General features: G+C 46.6%; 2 long non-coding RNA genes across 2 annotated transcripts in view; one reads left to right on the top strand and one right to left on the bottom strand.

Annotated features, from left to right (window-relative positions):
* LOC106728538 overlaps positions 1-21,955 on the bottom strand; it is a 124,348-nt gene that overhangs the window by 77,879 nt on the left and 24,514 nt on the right. The gene's annotated exons all lie outside the window — the stretch shown is intronic.
* Positions 11,715-19,987, top strand: LOC116658145. Its single transcript, XR_004313322.1, has 3 exons — positions 11,715-12,055; positions 12,999-13,230; positions 19,399-19,987. It is a non-coding gene; the product is annotated as an uncharacterized LOC116658145 (long non-coding RNA).

Below are 21,955 nucleotides of genomic sequence, written 5' to 3'. Positions count from 1 at the left end.
GGGCTGGGACTCTGGCTTTTTGTGACACATTTTCAAGTAACTCACTGCCACATTGCCCTTGGCAGCCAAGCCACATTCAGTGGAATTGTGCTAAAAGAGACGTGCGAAGTGAGGGCTTCCTAAAAACAGAAGGTGACTCATGCTTGTAAACGGTCATCACCATGGTAACTCTTGAAACACGCTGCCTAGTCTGGGCTGACGGGGGTTGGGGGTGGCGGGGTGGACCTTTGGGCACGTCCATGAACCCTCTGTGGTTGACACTATTGGGTTTCCCTCTGGGGCTTCTTCCTCCATCTTTACTCATGTGGCCAGGAGACAGGTTGGTGCTGACCAAAGGGCTCCTCGGCCAAGCAGGAAGACGATCTCCTTCCTGGATTGCTGCAAACCCTGGACCACACGGGGCCAACCCGAGGGTAGCTGCCATCAACCACAGTGTGGGTGGACTGGGGTGGGGGCTGCTTGTTTTAAAATCATGAGATACCAAAACCAAGCAAATAGTTACATAAAAGACGTTCGGCATATATGCCCTCTTTTCGTCACTGTAAGAGCTACCAAGCCCTAGAATAAGGGAAAGGCAGCTTGGGGAGACTCTTCATTAGAAAAGCACCTTGAGCTCTCTACATGTGTGTTCACTCCAGCGGCCCCACTCCTGGCTGTGACTCTGGATGAGCCTGATTTTCCCCATCTGGCTGTGGGTGTGCTCACACAACTGCATGTGCATGTGTGTTGTGGGCACACATCTGGTATGTGTGTCTACTGGGTGGAGAGGATCTGTGTGGTGTGTGTGTGTCGGGTTGTGAGGTGTGTTAGGTATGTGGCTGTGACCGTGTGTTGCACGTGTTTGTGTGATGTGTCTATATCAAGGGACAGATGCTCCCGGCGTGAATAGAAAGGATCTTCCCCCAAATAAAAAAACTCGTCGTGCCCTCCCCTTGGTCACTGCCAGGGCTGAGCTTAGCACCGGTCACACAGCACAGGGGGCAGATAACCACCCCGGGCACACACTGCGGGAGGAATAAAGTATACAGATGTGCTCCCAGATGCCAGTGGTATTCCTGCACTTTGTGCTGTATCAGTGACTGTCAAATATTAAAACAGGACATCTGTTTTCACCACTTCTTTCTAATCTGCCCATGTTTACAGCCTTGGAACAGAAGAAGGAGTCAGGAAGAAAGGAGAGTAGGAAGAGAGAGGAGATGAGATGGAAGGGGAGAAGGAGAACCAGACACAGCACTAGGAGTGGGCCAAGGAGACGGTGGGACTGACACGTGCCACGGAGGGGACCCACTCCAACCACCCTGATGCTGGGAATAAGAGCCAGGTGTGTCTGAGGACAGGTGTCTGAGGACAGGTGAGCTAGCGGCCGCACACTGTCATCACCCTCACCTGCGTGCTCCCACCTGTGCTGTGCTGGCTGGCCTGGGGCTGCAGGTTCAAAGTGGGGTTTGTGTGCCCATTCCCTTGTGAAAAGTGTTGAATTTTCCCCCAGTGCACACTTTTACATAATTGTTCATGTTCTTGTTCATAATGAGAATAACACGATACTCATGCAAAGAACCCAGGTGTTCTGGAACAGTCCTCTTTCAGGTAAAAGCTCTGGGCGGGGCGGCAGGGGGACATATTAGCTGTCATCTGATAGACTCTACATCCAGTGCAAAACCTCCCCTCTCCCAGTTTCCCTTGAAATGAAACCAAACCAAATTATGATCATTACCAACAGCTGACTAGCATAAACGACAATGGCCAGCAATGCAGGGGCTCAGTGATCGGGCTGGTTTTCCCATAAAACGCTGAGTAAATAAACTTCTAACCTCCATTTCCATCTGTCTAGGGATTTTAAACATGTTCGTTAAACTCATTCACAGAACGTCACAGCCAGAAGGGACTTTAGAGATTATCTGTGCAAGTATCTCATTTTTAGATGGGAAACTGATGCCCAAATGTATAAATGACCTGCCCAAGGGCCCTGGCATGTTTGCTGGGAGCGAGGCTAAGCCCTGAAAGTGTGCTCTCTGCTCCGGGTTCCCCGCGGCCGTCAAGGACCGGAGCCCGCCTGTGACACAGAGCAAGCTGGCTCAGGGGGGCTGCTTCTCTGAACGAGCAGGAAGAGGGCCTCTACTGCTGACTTCATTTAAAGGTCTTTCAGTGAATCCTGGTTGCAAACACATCTGTGCCGCTCACGAGAGACGGTGTGCGGCTGGCTGTGAGGACACACAGACGTTCAGTAGGCTCTGCCTCTACACTTCCTCTAGCGTCGTCCTTTGCAGAATAAGACAGGTTCCCAGTCTCTTTCAGGGCATCTGTATCTAATCGGCCTGAGTGAGGAAGGGGCAGAAAGCATCACTAAGGAGCATTCTTGAACTTGAAGCGAGGCACTCTTACCTCCTGTGAAATATGTGTGCGCGCATCTGTCTTGCTCAGAAAGAAATATGAGAGCAAAGTTTCCTTCTTTGAGGGAAAGAGAAAGAGGCCAATATATTACAAGCTCAGAGCATAAGAGACTTTGGCAAATACAGACTGGCCTGTCTGCTTTATTACTTTTGAGATTATGTGGAAACTAGGTGGGTGGGAAAGCACCACTTCCCTCTGTGCCGACTGAAACAATGGCGTAGCTACCTCCAGCTGTGAACTGTGACAGGGACGAGGTCTCGATACTTGGACGTGGACCCCAGATGAGGCAAGGGGAGGCTGAAAAGCAGAGTTTGCAAGTCCTCAGGGATACACGACCCACATGTCTGCAGACGTCTTCATTTCTTCATTCCTCAGAAGCTTCCACTGACATGCCTGGGCTCAGGCTCCGTGCTGCCTGCAGTTCCCCTCCAGTCACCTTGGCCTGTGTAACCCCACACGTGCTTCCGGCCTCAGCTGAAGTCCGATTTCCTGAGGTGTTTTCCTGCCTGACTGAACCTGTGTTCCCTACCTCCGGGTCCCAGGGGCTCGGGGTGCCTCTCCCACGCTCGTGCAAACCCCGGCCCTGCCAGGCTGGGAGTCACAACAGGTGAAGCACACCTGTCCACTCACAGCTGTCTCCCCACACCCAGCGGAACACTCGGCACATGGGGAGCCCTCAGCACGTCCTTTTGGCAGGAGAGATGGGGACGCATCCTCTCTGCTTTCAGAGGCTGTGTTCCAAATACCTCTTTTCAAACTACAGAAGGAAAAGCCCTTATTTTTCTCAAGTCCTGCTTTCTTGACCACTTTCCTGCACTGAAATAGTTTTAAGGGGAGCACAGATTGTGGAAGATCAGGCCAACTCCCTGCCATCTGCATTGGCAGAGAATTTCACTTAAGATTCCCAGAAAATGGCTGAGATGTGGCGAACGTGCAGGACAGCCCCAGACAATACGGAAGTAAATGGCGTGACTGGGTCCCAATACAGTATTACCTACAAAACCGGGTTCAGGCTGGGTTTGGCCTAGGGCCAGAGTCTGCCCACCCTGATCTAAATGACGCATTGAGACCAATGAAGGCATAGCAGAGAGTTAAAGCACCACCTCCTAGTGCTTTGAATCAAGAGAAATGATGGGAGAACAGAATCACTTTGCAGAAGAGGATAAAATGGTCATACTGAATTAAAAATGGGAAAAACTAAACCTTAATTTTCAATACTGTATTCACATTGAAAGCAGTGATTTGGTATAAAATCCTTTATAGCACTGATCAATAGATAAAGCACTATAAACATAAATGTAGACTTACAATATAAAATTCTGTAACGTATCTGCAGAATTTATAAATAAATGGAGCTTATGCATAGTTTTTTTGACTGCACATACTCACATATTAAACATACTTAAACCCCAGGGTATTCTGTGAGGATTTTTTTTCTTTAAAAGAGGCTGTCTGAACACTTCAGGCTGAGAACCACTGGCCTAGACGGAACTGACGCTCTGACGAAGCTCTTCAACGTTCAAGGAGGCTCAGGAACTAAACAGCATAAAGTGTCAAAGGCCAGACTCCAGTAAGAACTCGTTCAAAGGCCCCGTTTGCACCATCATAGCAGCTTCTCAGTAGGAAGGGGTCTTGGTCGGTTGGTCGAATGTCAGGTTTCTTTTTTGGGCTGTTTAGCTTTGTTGCCTTAGTTTCAACATCCCAGGTAGTGTTCTAATCAACACGGAAGTGAGAAAGCACTCAGGTGTGGGTCCTTTTGGAGAGACAGTATGATGAAGCCTATGAAGCTGATACACACGTGTGTGCGCACGCACACACACACACACTCACCAAACAAGCTTGTGGAAGGGGGGTGCTCTGGCACATCTGAAGTCCGCTTGGTTAAGGCCTGTTTCCCCAGTGTTGTCTCACTGCCCAGTGTGACGCTACTGCTCTTTTTTGTGAATGTTCTTCATCAGATTAGGGAACTTTCTATTCCTGGTTTGCTGGGACTTTTTATCATGAAGGAGTATTCAATTTTGTACAGGGTTTTTCCTTCATCCATCAACATGGTCATATGATTTCCCCATTTTTTCCCCTACTAATCTGATGAATTACATTGATTGAGTCTCAAATGCTAAACCACCCTGGGTTCCTGGAATAAACCACACTTGGCATGATGTATTATCCCTTTGATACATCACTGGATCTCGTTTGCTAATAATTTTGTTGGGGAGTTTAGCATCTTGTAATTTTCCTTTCTTGTAATGTCTTTTTCAGGTTTTGATATTCAGGGTAGACTGGCCTCGTAAAAAGAGAAAGCATTCCCTTTTTCCTATGTTCTGGAAAAGTCTGTCTAACTTAATTATTGTTTCATCCTTAAATGTTTGGAAGAACTGACCAGTGAAACCATCTGGACCTAATTTTATCTCATATAAAGGATCTTAGAAATCCTTACTTCACTTTTTCATAACAGGACGAAAGTCGACATAGAGATCAGATTATAGACTGGAGCTGCCACCTCTGAGTACCTCCCACACCGCACCTCCCAGCCCTCACCCTTATCTTATCCCTGGACGTGAAGGGACGTGGGGCACCTCGTCCCCACAGCCTCATCAGCATAAACCCTCCAGCATGTTGAGCAGCACAATGAGTAACCGGAGGCCAGTGGAATAGTTACCAGAATAGACTGTCTGATACACTTCCCTCATGTACAGGGATCCAGACGTCGTGAGGCTCAAGGTTCTGAATCAGGCAAAATAAGGCACGTTCTGCTAGGGCAGCAGGCAAGTCCAGACCCTCGGGGGCTTCCTCTGTTGCCCACAGCACAGGTCCTGCTGGAGGACCCCTGGCCCAGCTAAGCAGCTGCTCCTGCCTGGAGCTGTCCTGCCAGAGGTGCAGAGGGTGGGGAGACAGAGAACTGAGTTCCCGTATGTGGCAGGGGTCACAGCACTTACGTCCTGCTCATCTCAGCAGGACAGTCCAAACAGAGCCAGGCAGGGCAGGGATGAACTTGAGCCACAAGCTCTAACCAGATCAGAGCAACGGTCTTGGCGTCTCCAGCCCGAGCTGCTCTCTCCTGGACAAGAAACCTACCCACTCCAGGCCTCATCTCCTGAGGAAGTAAAAATAACACCCCCAAGGAGGACGTGTGACCACGCACCGACCGTGCCTGTCACAAACACTCAACAAGGGTAATCATCGTGACTCCTCACTGTGTGCAGTAGTTCCTTGTGGGGGAGGGGAGAGGAGAGCAGGAAAAGAGTACGTGGGGGGTGCGTTCATATAGTTGGAAAACACTGAAACGCACCTTCCTCCGAGGACAGGATCACGTTCTGAGAGACTGCTGAGAGCTTGGTCTGCACGGGCCTGTGTCAATACCGTCAGCCACCAAGCGCCACAGAGCCCGTCTGTAAGTGTCTGCACCCACCTGTCGTGAAGCAGACAGACCAGCCTCAATGGGCTGGACTATGCCGTCCCCAAGTTTCCACTCCAGGGAGCAACGTCTACTGCGATTGAAGATTTTACTTCAGTTGGAATCTGTCAAATACCACAGAGAAACCACAACTGAACTCTCTTAGCAAAGGTCAAGATTTGTGGAAATGAAAACAAAGAAAACAAACGAAAGAAAAATCTTCTTCAAAACAAGAGAACAGTCTTCTTCAACTTTAGGAAGAAATGACCCACTTTTTCTTTATGGACTATCAGGTACAAAGCATTATAATAAAGTGTATGTATTCCAGGGAAGTAAATCAATCAACAATTGTGAATTAAATTCCTACTATGTGCAACAGCTCTTGGAATGTGGGTCATTTGCTTTTCCAACTGCAACCATTATTCAACTTTCTAGGCAGAACCTTCTCGGTTGTTGGCTGGGTCAGAAGAGGTCAGCACGAAACCCGATTTTAAAATGCAGTTTGGAAGGATGAACTTCCAAGGGGCCGCAACAAGCAAGCACACAGCAGGATTACAGAATAGCCGTCCCCTGTCAACAGTGGCCTTCCCCACACTTTGTTCCTTCAGGAGGGCCGTCTGGAAGCAGTGACTCTACCTCACTGGGTGTTTGGGCCGATGGCCTGGAGTAAGCCGTGACCCTCTTGTTAAACAGAAAGGGGGTCTCTGAGGAAGCCCCTCGGCATCTGGGATTCCACTTGCTCCCCCGCCTCTCTCTGGCCTCCACAAGGTCCACCTGATTCTGCAGCCCATCAGCCCCTGGCCCCTTCTGCTCACATTTACAAAGAACAGCTGTGTCTCGGACTCTGCACCGGATCACAGAGCTACAGAGCAGAGGAAACGCTAGGCCGCACTTCTGAGAAAGTCGCAATCCGGTAGGAAAGCGCGGTGTGAGCAGGGGCCGCACGAGGGAACTGCTGGCAACCTCAAGCGTGTGCATGCCCCCAGGTTCATCAGAGCGGGGACCCCCCCCCCCGCCACCCCTACAGACTGACAGGACTTCCAGGGTCAGGATTCCTCTGTCCTTGGAGGAGATGCACTCCCTTGCTCTCTTCTGGATGTGGAAACCCTGGAAGGCTCCCCCACCACCTTCCTCAGCAGCCCTGAGGTCCCCTGGCCTGCCTCTCACGGCCCCCGGCACCGCACCCCTCCTTTACTGGCCACATGGGTCCTCCCAGGCCCCGCAGCCCCTCCTCTCTGTCTGTGTGAGTCCACTTGCATCCCTTCCCCTCAACTCCCAGTGCTGGGAGGACCCAGACTCTCCCAAGGCCTCCCTCCCTCCCTGGGGGCACACGGCTTCAGACCTTCTTCAGGTCCACGATGAGGTGAGGACTCCCTGGGTGGCATGACTGTTTTCCGCTCAGTCCTGGAAACACACTGGCAGTCATCACTTCTCCTTTTCAGGCACCGCTGCTGGGACAGGCCTAGATCTCTGGAATACCTGGCAGGTGGGGGGACCTCCTCCCGGATATTCCGGCCACTCATTTCGTGGTCCTGAGTCAGCGCCATGGCCTGGGGCTGTGAGAGCAGCACACTGCACAACTTCAGGAGCGGACCACTGGGTCCGAGGGAAGATGCACACTCAACTTCACACGGAAACTAGGGTTTTCCAGAGTGACTGGACCAGTTTGCACTCCTGTTAGCAACGCCCCAGTCTCCCCACATTTCTGTCAGCGCTTGCGTCACCCGGCCTTCTAACTGTTGCCATTCTGATGAGTCTGGTGGTTTCCACTGCTGCTGCTTCTAGAGCTGGACTGTCGTTGACACTGGGCTCTTTCGTTTGTAGTCTGTCCTGGTCATGAGCCTGTGTCAGAGTGGGTACTGGGAAATATGCTCAGCCTGTATGGTATACTTAAAGATGACAGATAAGAGACAGCCAGTCCCCGACGTGGGAACTCTAAAGGTATCTCCTCCGCGGGTCCTCACAACCACACTGGTCCAGGGCTTTCCCACAGTCCTACTGTGGTGACCAGGCGCACCGCCGAGACAGTGAAGGGGCGACGGGACCACGGGCGGCACAGGCACAAGCTTTGCACTGAAGTTCCAGGACTGACAGCGGTGACGGCTGCCCAACAGTGTGGATGCAGTTAATGCCACTGAACTGCCACTTAGAAATGATGGAAATCATGAGCCTTATTGGTTTACTCTACCACTGTCTTTAAAAGCCACTCTGGCTGCTTTGTGGAGAACTGGCTGGGAAGACAGGAGTGGGAGCAGAAAGACCAGCCAGAAGCGACCACAGAGCCGAGGCAGGAGACAGGACTTAGACTGGGGGGGGCGGGGAAGAGCAGGTGTGGATGGAGTGGATTTGGGAATCCAAGCATTTCCCTCTTAACACCATTAATTTGTTTCTGAAAATCACCCATTGTTTGGAGATGGAAAAAAGTTACACTGCTTTGCAGGGTTTCCTAAAACATAACTGCAACATAGAAACACAGAGGCAGTATCTAATGTTAGGATGTAAAATGCTTAAATGATCACCTCCTGATCTTCAGATACTGAATGTGATTGTTGCACACCCTGCATTAACTTGGTTTGTAGGCAGGAACACGTACAGCCAGTTACACTACAGCATAAATGCTTTGTTTACAGTGACCCATGAATTCATTGGCTTAAAAAATGCAGACAAAAATTCACAGTAGGGAACTGCTGCTTGCTTTATTCACAGTTCCCGGGGATCAGAGCGCAGCCGTCGTGGTGAGGGGCAGGGTATGTGTAATTGTCTCCTGCAAGCAGAGATGCCGGCATGGAAGGGTGGAGCACGCAAGCTCCTCCTTCGTGATGACACTGCGCTGCTCATCCTGGAACCTCACCTCTGCATTTCGTACTGTGTGACGTAACAGATTTCCAAATTATTAAAGTGAAAAGAAAAAGCACTTATACTAGTTTACTTTGTGGCTCTCCAGCTGGTTCAGCGACATCGTCATGCTGCCCGGTTCTACGTGCTGATACATCTCGCACTAGGCTCCCACTCGTGAGCTCACCAGACTAAGACTGCAGGCGAGTTAGAGGAGAGGTCCCAGGATGCAGGGGGGAAAAACTTGCTTATAGATAATCTGCCAAATGATGATCTCTACTTGGAGGATTTAAAATGAATTTTTCTTATTAAAGTACATTTTTGAGAAGGAAGAAAGACATGCTATCATATATACACTTAAAAAGATTGAGGTAAAATGTAGCCAGTCATCCATGGGCTAATCCATATTAATTTAATATAAAAATACAGCATGCCAGCTTTTTCTGAGTGTGCATCTGAACTAGAGGTCTCAGGAGTCCTTATTAATAAAACATGATGCTGCTTCTGAGCAGGAGCCCTGGGGAACGGTGCTGACAAGAAGGAAAAGGCAAGGAAACTTCAGAGTCTGGTCTGCTGGAAAGGGGGATTAAAAATACCCACAAGAAGAAAAGCGAGAATTAGAAAAAATACAGCTGCACTTTTTTTGAATCTCTAATCTTTTCTCCTTCCATATATTATTTAGCAGAGGTGTTGCTGTAATAGGTTCTCAATAAACACAGCAGATACAGAATGAAGGAGTGAGTGAACGAACGAGTGAACAGCTGGCCGAGGCGCAATCACCTGGGACCGTGTCTGTGGAGGGCGGCGGAGAGTGTGGGAGGTGATGCTCAGGAGCCGAGGACTTGGCAGTAACTTACCTCCTCTTCCTTGCCCCCCATGGTGGCACAGCCTCCCTCTCCGAGAGCAGGTCTAATGGCTGCACGGAGCCCTAAAACCTAACTATGGCTTCATCCCTTGATGTAAGCCTCTAATTGTGAAATCACGTGTACTCTGCTGGGTTTTTATGCTGTGCATTTTACGCATCAACACACAATATAAATTTTAAAAACTTTTGAGGGCCAAAAGACTTTTAAAATATGATGGAAAAAAAGTGGGCCAATTAATGTGTGGGCAAGTCCAAAAAAAAATGGCTTAGTTATGCTCCATAAGTTCACTGTTCAAGTAGGACTCAGAGTCAAAACCACCACTAATTTAAACCTCCATCCTTGTCCTGACTCAGAAACACATTTTGACAGCGTAGTCGACCTGATCTAGCCACTCAGGGCCTCCATTCCCCCAACAAAAAAGGGCCGGATCAGGCAGGGCCGCAGAGTCAGTCATTCCGCGCTTGCAGTGAGTAGTGGTTTAAACTACTGTCGGAAGAAGTACATACACCCAGCACTCTGACTGGACTGCAGCCACCAAGGAAGAAACCTGGGCTGCTCTCCAAGAATCTTAAAACTTACTTAGAATTTTAAGTTGTGTTGCTTTATGGATACAAACTGAATCTGTTTTTAACTGAAATATTTGATTTGTGTGCTCATACAAACACTGTTAGTTATCCAACACCAACTTCCAACGTTACAGAAGTTATTTTAAGTCTAAATGTATGCCTACTAGTGTTCGGGGGAGGTGCTGTTTTTTAGCCTGCAATTCTAAAATCGTGCCTAGGAACAGACGTTCCTGTCTTTAGGCATTAATGCTTACCCTTCAAGTTACATATGTTGGAAAACTGAAGTATGGTATCATCATTTTGTGCAGATTTAGATATTTTAGCTGACCTAAAAATCACAAAATATACAGCATTTATGGTTTTATGGAGATTTCCCTAAACCAACCCACCCTTCCACCCCCACTTCTAAGGAATCTGGCCCATTACAGTTGCACAAACGTCACTTATATGTGTTTCTTCCACGCAGCTTCTATGTTTTAAACTGATTGTACACATTCTATTCAGAACGAATACAAAAGTAATGTCAAATGCAGCCATATTACAGAAACAGTAGCAAAAATGTTTGGTTAAACTAATTTCTAATCAAATGTGTGGTTCCCAGCACGTTTATTGGGAAGTGGCTTTCTGCAGTAAAAGGTACATACAGACATAAACATCAGGACTTAATGATTAAATCAATGTAGCTCCATTAAAATAATAGTGTTCTAGATCCACGAAGAATGGATTCAAAGTACAAAGAATCAGTCACTGGACCCTCACTTTAACCAGTAATTTTAAACTTCCCTCTCACCATTTAATGAATGAGATACAAACAGCTAATGCAAGTTTCACCTCTTTTCCTTAATTTATCTTCAATATGCGTACATTTTTTGTAGATACTGACAGGCATATGCAGAATAGATAAACAAGATTATACTGTATAGCACAGGGAAATATATACAAGATCTTGTGGTAGCTCACAGCAAAAAAAAAAATGTGACAATGAATATATGTTCATATATGACTGAAAACTTGTGCTCTACACTGGAATTTGACACAACATTGTAAAATGACTATAGCTCAATTTTAAAAAGTTTAAAAAAATAAATAAAAATGAAAAGACAAAAAAGCTGGAACCAGAGATATTTACAAAAGGAATCATTAGCACCACAAAGATTTATAACTCCTGCAACTTTCTTAAGTATACTGGAAATGGTTGTAGCCGTACGTGATCCCAACACATATCAACTCATATAGAAAAAACCAATCACACATAAAGGCACATTTCTGTGAAGTCCACTGGTAAGGGAAAGTAAAGAGTCTGAACTGTTAAGTAGAGGAGTTTTGCATTTACAGCAGTTTCTATAAACCTTGACACAAACAGAATTCCATGATGAGGCCAGCAGGTGGCGGTATTGACTACACGGGAACAGCCTGAACCTGGCTGGAACTTACTGTTTCAAGAGTAACTCCCAAGAAATACAAATGAGTTAATCTTATCTGTGTTTTGAAACTTTCAAAGATACTATTCCATCCTATCAGAGACTACTGTGAACTCCCTTTGTAAAGCCTGGTGATCCACCTATTTCTCTTGGCTCCATGTCTCACATTCAAGAGACGGGGGTGTCTTTCGTTTCCAAGTCTCCGTAACCAGTGGAACACACTTTATCTGTTTCACAGCAAGACAGGCACCGCTGTTTACCTTGCCTAGGACAGAGTTTTGGAACGACAAGAGAATTTTCCTATCAACAGGCAGAGCCCCACATGCCTGAGACAAAAACAAGTTTACGTCTGGAGTTACAAACACAACAAGACGGCAGCCTGCTCAGATTAGTTTATACACCACTATCAAGTCAGGATCTTCTGACAACCTTCTCTTTTACTGTATTTTTATTTGATATCACTTATCTGTGGTTTTTTTCCTTTGCTCACAAAGTGGAACAATCTCTGACATGAGGACCTGGAATCACACCAACAAGATAAAAGTGAAAGTGGTCACAGCGGCGAGGACACGCTTTACAAACGTAGGTGCTGGTGCAACAACTTTGTGACCAAAGGTTTTGGGCTTGCTGTAAGTGTTCCTTCCAGGAGGCACTGCTGAAATGCTCCATGAGTTGTTTACCCCTTTCAAGTAGGGCAGGGGTTGGCAAACTTCTTAAAGGGCCAGAAAGAAAATACTTTAGGTTTTGAGAGTCAACAGGCAAAATTGAGGATATTTTGTGTGTACCTACACAACCATTTAATAGTGTAAGGACCAGTCTTAATGCAAGAACGGCACAATACCCGCTGGCAGACCAGATCTGGTGTCCAGGCCATAGTCTGCCTACTACTTTCTAGAGAATAAACTCTACTGTGGGTTTTTCTAGCCAAGTGCAAAGACTCTCAGATAGATTCTCGCCTTGTACATTGTGTTAAATTTTTTCTATTTAAATTTTTTCCCTGATTAAAGCTATATGGAATTTCATACTAATCTTTTGTATTTTTAAACATATATTGTATTATTGTTATTAAGAAACAAAAATCCTGGACCTGAGATCAGAAAATTTGGTCCAAAAGACACTCATGATGCTGTCCACAGGGCTGGGTTTGGTGAGGGACCTTGTGGGGGGTGGGCTCGGGGCAGGCCGAAGAGAAAACAGCCACAAATAAACAGCCATAATGCTGTGCACAATGTGCAAATCACAGTACAAGCTTTCCAGTAAAAGCTTTAGCTAGAAAGCCTTTGAACACTGTGTTAATGTTTTAATTGAAATTTAAAATTTATCCTTTTTAAAAATCATTAGCACTGTAGGCTTTTACGGAAAAGATTCCCCTTCTTGCCAGCTTCGCGCCGCACAGCACGTTCCCCCACAGCAACTGTGGACGTCTGTGCTCTGGAGATCCTGCGGGACTAATGAACTCATCTGCAGAATTTAGAATGAGATGCGAGTTTCGGGTTCACGGTTTCTTTTTCTTCCATTTCCCCAGATCACAGGATACTTCACGAAGCAGATTAGCCAGTAGGAGAAGAGAGGCGTGAACCACAGGCCCGCTCAGTCGCGGTTTCACCTTCGGCCCGCAGCGCAGTCAGAGGTACGCGCAGAAGCTTGCGTTGCAGGAGGGAGGAGAAAAAACGCACAGGCACTGCCGTGCACTGGGCCCTGCCCTGCGGCTGAGAGGGGCCTTTGGCAGAGCTCAGTCCAGCCCTCCAGTTTTGCAGGTGGGTAACTGCGCCCCGAGCACTGTGGCAGTTTACTCAAAGGCACACAGCAGGGCACTGACTGGGCTTACGCGCAGTCCCCTTAAGACAAACTTTACAGTTCCAAGAGTAGAGCTGAGAGACTTATCTTTTTCTTAGTAAATGAGTTTTTACTTAGACTCACAAGACGAGCACGCATTACAAGCTAACGTGAACGCCTCCTGGCACTGTCAGAGATCCAGCAACAACGGGGTCTAAGGGGCACAGCTCACCACTCCAGGCTGGTTCTGGTGTCAACCATCGAGTTGTGAGGCAGTTAATTTGCTCAGCCAGCCTGTAGATGCCCAGGAAACTGAATTCTGCATCCTTTGGGTGGGGACCAGTCACACTGTGTCTGCAGCCCCCAATCACAGCACTGGGCTGCCTCGGACCACTGCAGAGAGAAAGTCAGTGGGCCCTACCTTTGGTGGAATCACCAAGAGAGAGACCAGGCATTTCAAAGCTGGGCTCTCCACAAACAAAAACAGACCAATCCTTTACATACATAAAATAAACAAAAGCCTCTCACACCTTTACATATAAACACAGCAAACTGCATTGTTACAATCAAGTCACATCAGTAAATGTTGTTTTTAGATTTAAGGCTTTGGGACACTCTGTGACCCACAAAATAAATTGTTATCCCAAAGTGGCATTTGCTCAGGGGGTTCCAGGATGCTGAAGTGGGTTGCCCGTGGGCCCCATCAAGACAGTCTACACATCTGGGTTCCAGGCGACTAGGACGGTTTCCATTCTACTAAGTTGTGCCACCTTCTAACCTGTAACCTCATCACCACTCAGCCTCTCCACTCATCTGTCCACCCTTCCCAAAGGAAATGGGAGGATTTTTTTTTTTTCATTTTACCTTACTTCCTAAGATGTTTTCCAATACGAAAGCAGACAAATGCCAACTGCAATGTGCAAACTGGCTTGTAGAAGGCAAATCTGGAGCCGCCCCAGGCCCAGAGGTGGCCCTCTTCTCTTCCACAGGGAAGACAACCTCTGCAGGCACCATTTTCCGGGCCAGCCTAGCTCACCGCTCTTCTTGAAAATTTTCTTTCAAAGCAGTGGCCTAGAGGGGGCTGTCATCACAGCAACCCCAAAGTGCCCCAGACACTGGCTGGGCCAATCAGAGCCCATCGCAGAGCTGTTTTTAACTGAAGGTGGCCTGGAAGAGTTTTTTACTTCTCTGGTTGCAAGGTCTTAAAGAAGTGAGCCTCAATCTCCCGGGGCCCTGCCCTGGCTCTGTGATGGAGCCTCTCTGGAGCAGGAAAGACAAGCAGAGTCAGAGGCGAGGCTGAGAGAGACAGAGAGAGGCAGAGAGAGATTCTTACAATAGTAAGTCTTCCAAACCACGAGCAGAGTGTCCTTCCATTCGTTTGCACTTTCTTTGATTTCTTTCGTTAACATTTTAGTTTTCAGTATATAGGCCTCTCACCTTCTTGGTAAAATTTATCTTAGGTATTTTACTCTTTTTTTGATACAAGTGTAAATGAGATGATTTTCTCAGTTTTTTGGACAGTTTGTTATTATGTATAGAAACATGACAGATTTCTGCATATTGATTTTGTATTCTACAGCTCTACTCAATTTGGTTATTAGTTCTAAGTGTTTTAGTGGAGGCTTTAGGGTTTTCATAGATCATCTGATGTTATCTGCAAAGAGTGACAATTTTATTTCTCCAATCTAGATTACTTTTATTTCTTTTAATTGCATAATTGCCTTGGGTAGGACTTTGAATACTATGCTGAATAAAAGTGGCAAGAGTGGGCATCCTTGTCTTGTTCTTGATCTTAGAGGAAAAGCTTTCAGCTTTTCACCACTGAATACCGGTGTCAGCTGTGGGCTTGTCATATATGGCCTTTATTAGGTTCCCTCCATACCTACTTTGTGAGTTTTTATCATGTCAGATGCTCTACTGAGATGATGAGATGATTTCAGCCTGCATTTTGTCAGTGTGCTGTATCAGGCTGACTGATCTGCAAATGCTGACCCATCCTTGCATCCCTGGGATAAACCCTACTTGATTGTGGTGTCTCATCCTCTGAATACACTGTTGAATTTGGTTTGCTAATGTTTTATTGAGAGTTCCTGCATCTCGCTCACTTGGGATATTTCTTTTCTTGTGGAGTCCCTGTCTGAGTTTTGGGATCAGGGTAAAGCTGTCCTCATAAAATAAATTTGGAAGCATTCCTTCCTCTTCTGTTTTTTGGAAGGATTAGAGAAAAATTAGTGTTAATTCTTCATTGAATGTTTGGTAGACTTTACCAGTGAAGCTGTCTGGTCCTGGACTTTTGCTTGTTGCGAAGTTTTTGATTACTGATTCAATCTCTGTACTAGTAATTGTCTGTTTAGATTTTTCTATTTCTTCATGATTCAGTCTTGGTAGGTTGTATCCATTTCTAGGAATTTATCCATTTCTCCATTTTTGTTTAATTCCCTGGCCTTTTATTGTTCATAGTACTCTCTTATGATCCTTTGTATTTCTGTGGTTTACAGTTGCAGTATCTCTTCTTTCATTCTGATTTTATTTATTTGATTCTTTTTTTTTTTTTTTTGGTGACTCTATCCAAAGTTTCATCAATTTTGTTTATCTTTTCGAAGAATCAACTTAATTTCATTGGTGTTTTCTATTGTCTTTTTAGTCTCTGTTTCATTTTATTCCACTCTGATCTTTGTTATTTTCTTCCTTGCTACTAACTTCGGGGTTCATTTGTTCTTCTCTTTCTAGTTCCTTAAGGTATAAATTTAGGTTGTTTATTTGATATCTTTCTTGTTTCTTGATGTAGGCATTTATCACTATAAATTTGCCTCTTAGAACTGCTTTTGCTGCATCCTGTGAGTTTTGATATGTTATACTTCCATTTTCATTTGTCTCAAGGTATTTTTTTCTCTCGATTTCTTCTTGAACAATAGTTGCTCAGTAACAAGTTTTTAAATCTCCACATATTCATAGTTTCATCTTTTTTATTTGCATGATTAAATTATGGTGCACTCGATTTTTGCTAGAAAGTTTTGAAATAGGACTTTTAGGAGACTTTGACCTATATTTTTGTCACTTTCTTGACCATTGAGTTTATAGAGGAAAGATGGATCCTGTAGATCCTTTTCTAGGTCAGTCCAACCAGCTTTCCTCATCCAGGATTTAGCATCTGAGGTTCTGACCAGCATGTGTACAAGTTGATATAGGTCAGGTAATCCTAGGTCTTATGTCTTAAGTTCTTCTGTAAATATCTGCTGGTCTTGCTTGAGTTTAGGGAAATCTTTCATTATAGTTTTTAATTCAGCTCAGATCCAAGGTTTAAATTCTACAGCTGTCTGCATATGAGACTCGTGGGAGGGAAACAACTGCATTTTGGGTGTTAGGAGAGTTGTCTGGAAAACTTAGGGCATCTGAAGAAGGAGAAGTTGAGAGAGCAGCTGATGGAGGCACAGGAGGAGGAGGATCAAAAGGATGAGGAGGAGAAGGACAGCTGGACATCAAAATGGGTCTAGTTTACTCAGGTTTGCTGAATTGCTCATCAGCTTCAGTCAAAGAAACTTTTAGTGAAGACTTCTGACTCAGAATTTTGTTTGGAGACCTCTGCATATCAATAAAAAAATGCTGCCCATTGGGTCCAAGAAATATTATTTCCTTTCTTCTTCTCAAATAAATAATTGTGTTCAAATCAAATATTCCCCAGAGTGGCTACTGAAGGCCTATATCATCTTTGGTGAAGTTTTGCCACTTAGAAAGAGAGGCACAAAGATTAGGGTTGTAAAGACAGTACATACAAGCAGCAGCACTTTTTCAAGGTATAGGAGAGGATTTAGACTTAGACAACCCCATGAGAGCTGGCAACGGTCAGGAGGAACATAATGCTTATCTCCCCATGTCTCAGCCCCCTGCCTGACAGTTGGCTCCCTCCAAATGTAGGAGTCTACTCCCCACAATCCGTGCCCCCAAAAGGCAGAAAAATAGCGAGAACATTCTCTGTTCTCAAAACTCTCAGGACACAAAATCAAGACAGAAGGGGAGCCTCATTAATCAGATTTATTGGTGACCCGATGCAGAATTTGTCCCAGTAGACGCTGGTCTGGTGAGACCTGCAGATGCACAGATCTGCAAAGTCAGCCCAAACAAAAGCCTGTGTCCTGCCCCGTGGTTCTCCTTCTTATGACAGCACAACACAAAACTGAGAAACAAAAGACAGCAAAAAGGGATGGGAAAGAATGGCCTGACTCCACTAAAGAGGCCAAAATAATGGGAATCAGTATCAAAAGCTGGGTTTCAAACCGAGAATGAACAGCTAAGGACCCCAACACAGAGAGAGTGGAGTTTAGACCCAGTGCTGAGCCACCTTATCAGTGCTGTGAGCAGCCAGGTGCAAGGGGCCCCTGGGGTCCAAACCTAGGGTCCACACCTGGCTGAGGGCTGGGCTCCATGGCAACAGGCAGTGCAAGTCGTGTATCAGCGGGACCTTCACTATAACTATGGAAATAAACAAAGACCAACCAAATGAGAAAATCCCACACTTACGTTTGCCAGAGACTCAAAGCCAGGAAAAGGAGCAGGAAAGCTTTACAGTGGAATCAAGGGAAGGCTTCAGGTGTGCCCTGACTGGAGGCTGTTGACCTGGGGAAGCTGTCAGCAGGGGACGTAAAAGAGGGTGTACGTGCGATTGGTTAGGGGTGTGTATTTGGATTTCTCTGGTGCTACGTTGGAAACGGGGGTAAAATTAGGGAAGCTATCAGTTGTTAATCAAGTCCTGGCCAACTGGGCTGATTATTACAGAGAAGTTATTGTATGGCTTCCTGTACTGGTTGCTACAGACAGTGATTTGGTTTTCTGAACTGGTGACTGTAGGTAATGGGTTGGATTCCTGGGGTGGTTGCTGCAGATTATGGGTCAGAGCTCTATTCTATGTAGACAACCATCTGGCTGTTGTCCGTTGGTGTGTTCAGTCTCAGCCCAGAGCCTTCAACTCTTTTGCTCCTGGGACTTTGTCTTATGTGGATGAAAGGAGCTGTGGACATGGTTACACATAGCAACGCTGTTTTGAGAGAAAAAAGGAAAGACTGAAATAAGCAAAATCTCTCTCCTCGGGGCACAGGAAGAATCAGTGAGAGTGCATCCCTGTAACGGGATACTAAGTGAGTGTCCCCTTCTCCGTGTCCCCAGGTCCCTTACACTCATGTGGCACCCGTCCTGTGTCAGACTCCTCTAACGCATGCTTAAGGAAACAGAAGCAAAATTTAACTTTATTAACTGTTGTGTCCTCTCAATAAATATTTGTCAGTTGAGAGTGAAATACAGGGTAGCTGTTTCTCTCCATTCAGAGGCTAGGCAGTCATAAAAAGCAGTGCAGAGTTTAAATTTCACAAACAGAAAAACACAATTCCATAAATTAAGGCAAGTTTATTTTACCATGAATTTGGATGTTAGAACAGAACACATTTACAGAAGCAACGTGACTGCTAATTCAAATTAAAGAAGGTTCTTGGGACATTAGCGAACAGAATCGGTCCGCAGGCTCCTTCTCTAAAGGCCCAGATGGTAAATATTTTGGGCTTCAAGGCTCATACTGTATCTGCCACCTATTCTTCTTTGTTGTTTGTAAGTATGCTTGCTTAACAACCTTTTAAAAATGTAAAACCTTCCTTATTTCTAGAGCTGTATAAAAACAAGTCACACACTGGATTTGGAGGTTACAGATGTCTGTTGAAAAGCCAAAGTCCCCTGACTTCTTTCTTGAGAGAGGACGCTGGAGGAGTATCTGAGTCTGAAAATCTAACTATCACAGGAAGGGTGTCAAGTGGACTCTTTCAGGCAGAGAAACAGCGGAAGAAAAGAGACCGAGTGCCTCCAGAAACACCTGGAGGACTTGCTGAGACCCAGGTCACATGGGGCCTTGTTCCCCTGTGACGCTAAGGTTTCTTGTCCAGGTCCTCATCTTGAGACCCACTGCTGTAGAGATGGAATCACTAAGTGACTGCCTAGCCTCTGGTTGGAGAGAAACAGCTACCCTGCATTTCACTCTCAGCCAACAAATATTTATTTAGAGGACCTCAGGTCCTTACTTTGTGCAGCCTTTCCTTTGCTGCATCATTAAGACTCTTCTCGCAACTAAAACAATGTTTCGAGGCATTAATTCCTGTCTCTGCTGCCAGTGTGTCAGGCCCTCCACGGACGGCAGACTGAAACTCCAGTCTCCCCCCATTTTGAGGACAAAGGGAAGAGAAGGTTGTCAAGCCTGTAGCATCCCCTAAGGAGCAGCCTGGGAACGAGAACACAGCAAGAATCCAGGAGTATGACCCCTCTGAACCGGGGCCTCTGCGCTGCCACTCCCGGAGGCAAGCCCAGTGCCGAAGGCTGCTGACCTGCCAGGAACCAGGGCAGAAGGAAGTGGCAGCCTGTGTAACCAGTTCAGCCAGTCTTCAAGGGCCTGAGGCTCCAAGACTGTACAGGGTTTGATCTTTTATTTTTTTCTATTTTACATGCATTTATTTCATTCTGTTCACGTTGTACAATGTTTCACAACCTACAAAGTACAGAAGCCTAATCCATTTTCCAATGCCAGGTCAGAGCTAAGCTGTGGAAAAGGAAAACAGTGCAGCAAGTTCCAGGAAGAGCTGGGTGTCCGGCAGCAGGCCTGCTGCCCAGCACGCTGGGTGTGGGAGGCTGCAGGGGGACCTCCCTGTTCCTGCCATGAGGCCTCCTCGGTTCAGTGTGTCTTTCCTTTTGAGGGCAGGACCAGGGAACTTAGAACAGGTCTGACACAGATTGCTTCTACTCCATTCGGGTTAAAATTCATTGGGCATTTGCAACAGAGCTGTTTGAAATAAACCTCATTTGGTCCAGAAATGCACTCTCCTGTCTGGTCTTACAATATTTACAATGAAAATAGCACTACTTTGGATCTATAACCGGCTTCCTGAGTGGGCCTGCCGCATCTCCTTCGGCCTCTGGCTCCTCCTGTCTCCAGGACTCTGGCAACCTCCTGTCACCTCTGATTCTGACCTTGGTGGCCAGACTGCTCCCTGACCCCCACCCCAGGATCTCCTGGTCTTCTCCATCCTTCTGCAGCTGAATCAGGCCCCTGGGTCCACCTGGCCAGCAGGGGGGCCTTGTGTACAGTGCTGCCCGGGGAAGCACTGTGCGCAGTGCCAGGCCCGGCAAGTGCGGGGCCTGCGGACCCACCTGCATGCACACCTCCTAGATGCTGGCCTCCGGCAGCCTCACATGCAAGCTGGGTTCACCCAGGAGATGACAGCTCTAAGCTGTGCCTTCTTGGAGGGGTACGTGCAGTAGTTTTCTGGCTGGAAAAGTCGGGGGACCGGTGCTGTGCCTCCAGGCAGAATGCTTGTGCTTGGAGTCCAGGCTGGGCCAAAGGCAGGAGTCCCATGACCCTGGCAGGAGCTGTGGGAACAGCCTTCACCACCTCCATGCACCCAGGTGCCATGGACCATCCTGGTGCCCAAGTTTGTGCGTGTCCTTGTCTAGCCTTCCACCTTCACCTGCCCCTTCCTTCCCCTGATGAAGCAGGTTCTCACCCTTTCCTGGTGGATGCATATGTCAGCGTCAGCCTGGTTTACCACCTTCCTGAGCCCCATCTGGCTGTGTCAGCTGTGCCGCTGTCCCGCTACACCGCATGCAGTGTCTCCCTGGCACGCAGACAGGCTCATTTGCTGAATTGGTTTACGTGCAGACTTAGAACAGTGCCGCTGGTAACTGGTGCTGCTCAAGTCCCAAGTCCCAGCACTCGCTATTATTACCTTCGGCACCTAAGCAAGGCTGGGCTTTCCGCGAGAGCTCAGTAAATATTTTTTAAATGAATGAACAAACAAACAGTATGACTCATGGTTATGAGGCCACCCCCTTCCCCAAGGTTCCTGCAGTTCACCCATTGTCCTTGGAAACACTAATTGCTTAGGAAAATCCAGACCCCATCGGGCAGACTTTGAAAGACCCCACCCCCAAGGCCTGAAGCCTGTGTCAGTCATAAAACACTCTCCCAGGGGTTCCAACAGAGTGAATGTGTCCTGTGAATAAGATGGGGAAGGGGCTCTTTAAGGAACAGCTCTTCCCACAGGGTGTGCCTGAAGGCACAGGTGTGGGAGACCAGGGAGCACTGTGCTTATGTTACTTCTCTGGATCATGGGTAGCAATTCCAGTTTAAACAGCCAGTGGGGGAGGAGGGTGGGAGTGTGGGGGAGAAGGAAGAGAGTAATTCTTAAAAAAGCTAAATGTATAAACAACGAGTTTATACTGTATAGCACAGGAAACTATATTCAGTATCTTGTAGTAAAATATGGTGAAAAAGAATAGGAAAACAAGCATATGTATGTTCCTGTATGACTGAAGCATTGTGCTGTACACCAGAAATTGACACACGGTAAACTGACTATACTTCAATGAAAATATTAAAAAAAAAAAAAAAAAGCTACTGAGCAGCCAGCAGAGTGACAACTTCAGTTATTTCCAGTAAGAGAAACGCAGAGGGAGCTGGTAGCAGGACTGCATCTGCTCAGGGAGAACGTTCTGAAGAACCAAGAAGTCGTCACCTCTTATGCGGAAAAGAGGAACAGGAGACTAGTGGGTGGTAGTGTAAACATGTAAAACCACAGTTTTAAAATTTTTTCCGAACTTCAAAATTTATTTAGCAGAACACCTGTTGGGGGGAGGGCTCTTTTTGCTTTGTTACTAATTGCTAACATTACTGCATAA

This window comes from Camelus ferus, chromosome 20, assembly GCF_009834535.1.
Source record: "Camelus ferus isolate YT-003-E chromosome 20, BCGSAC_Cfer_1.0, whole genome shotgun sequence".
NCBI lineage: Eukaryota > Metazoa > Chordata > Mammalia > Artiodactyla > Camelidae > Camelus > Camelus ferus.
The sequence above is the reverse complement of the archived record's forward strand: the minus strand, read 5'-3'. Positions and strand labels throughout refer to the sequence as shown.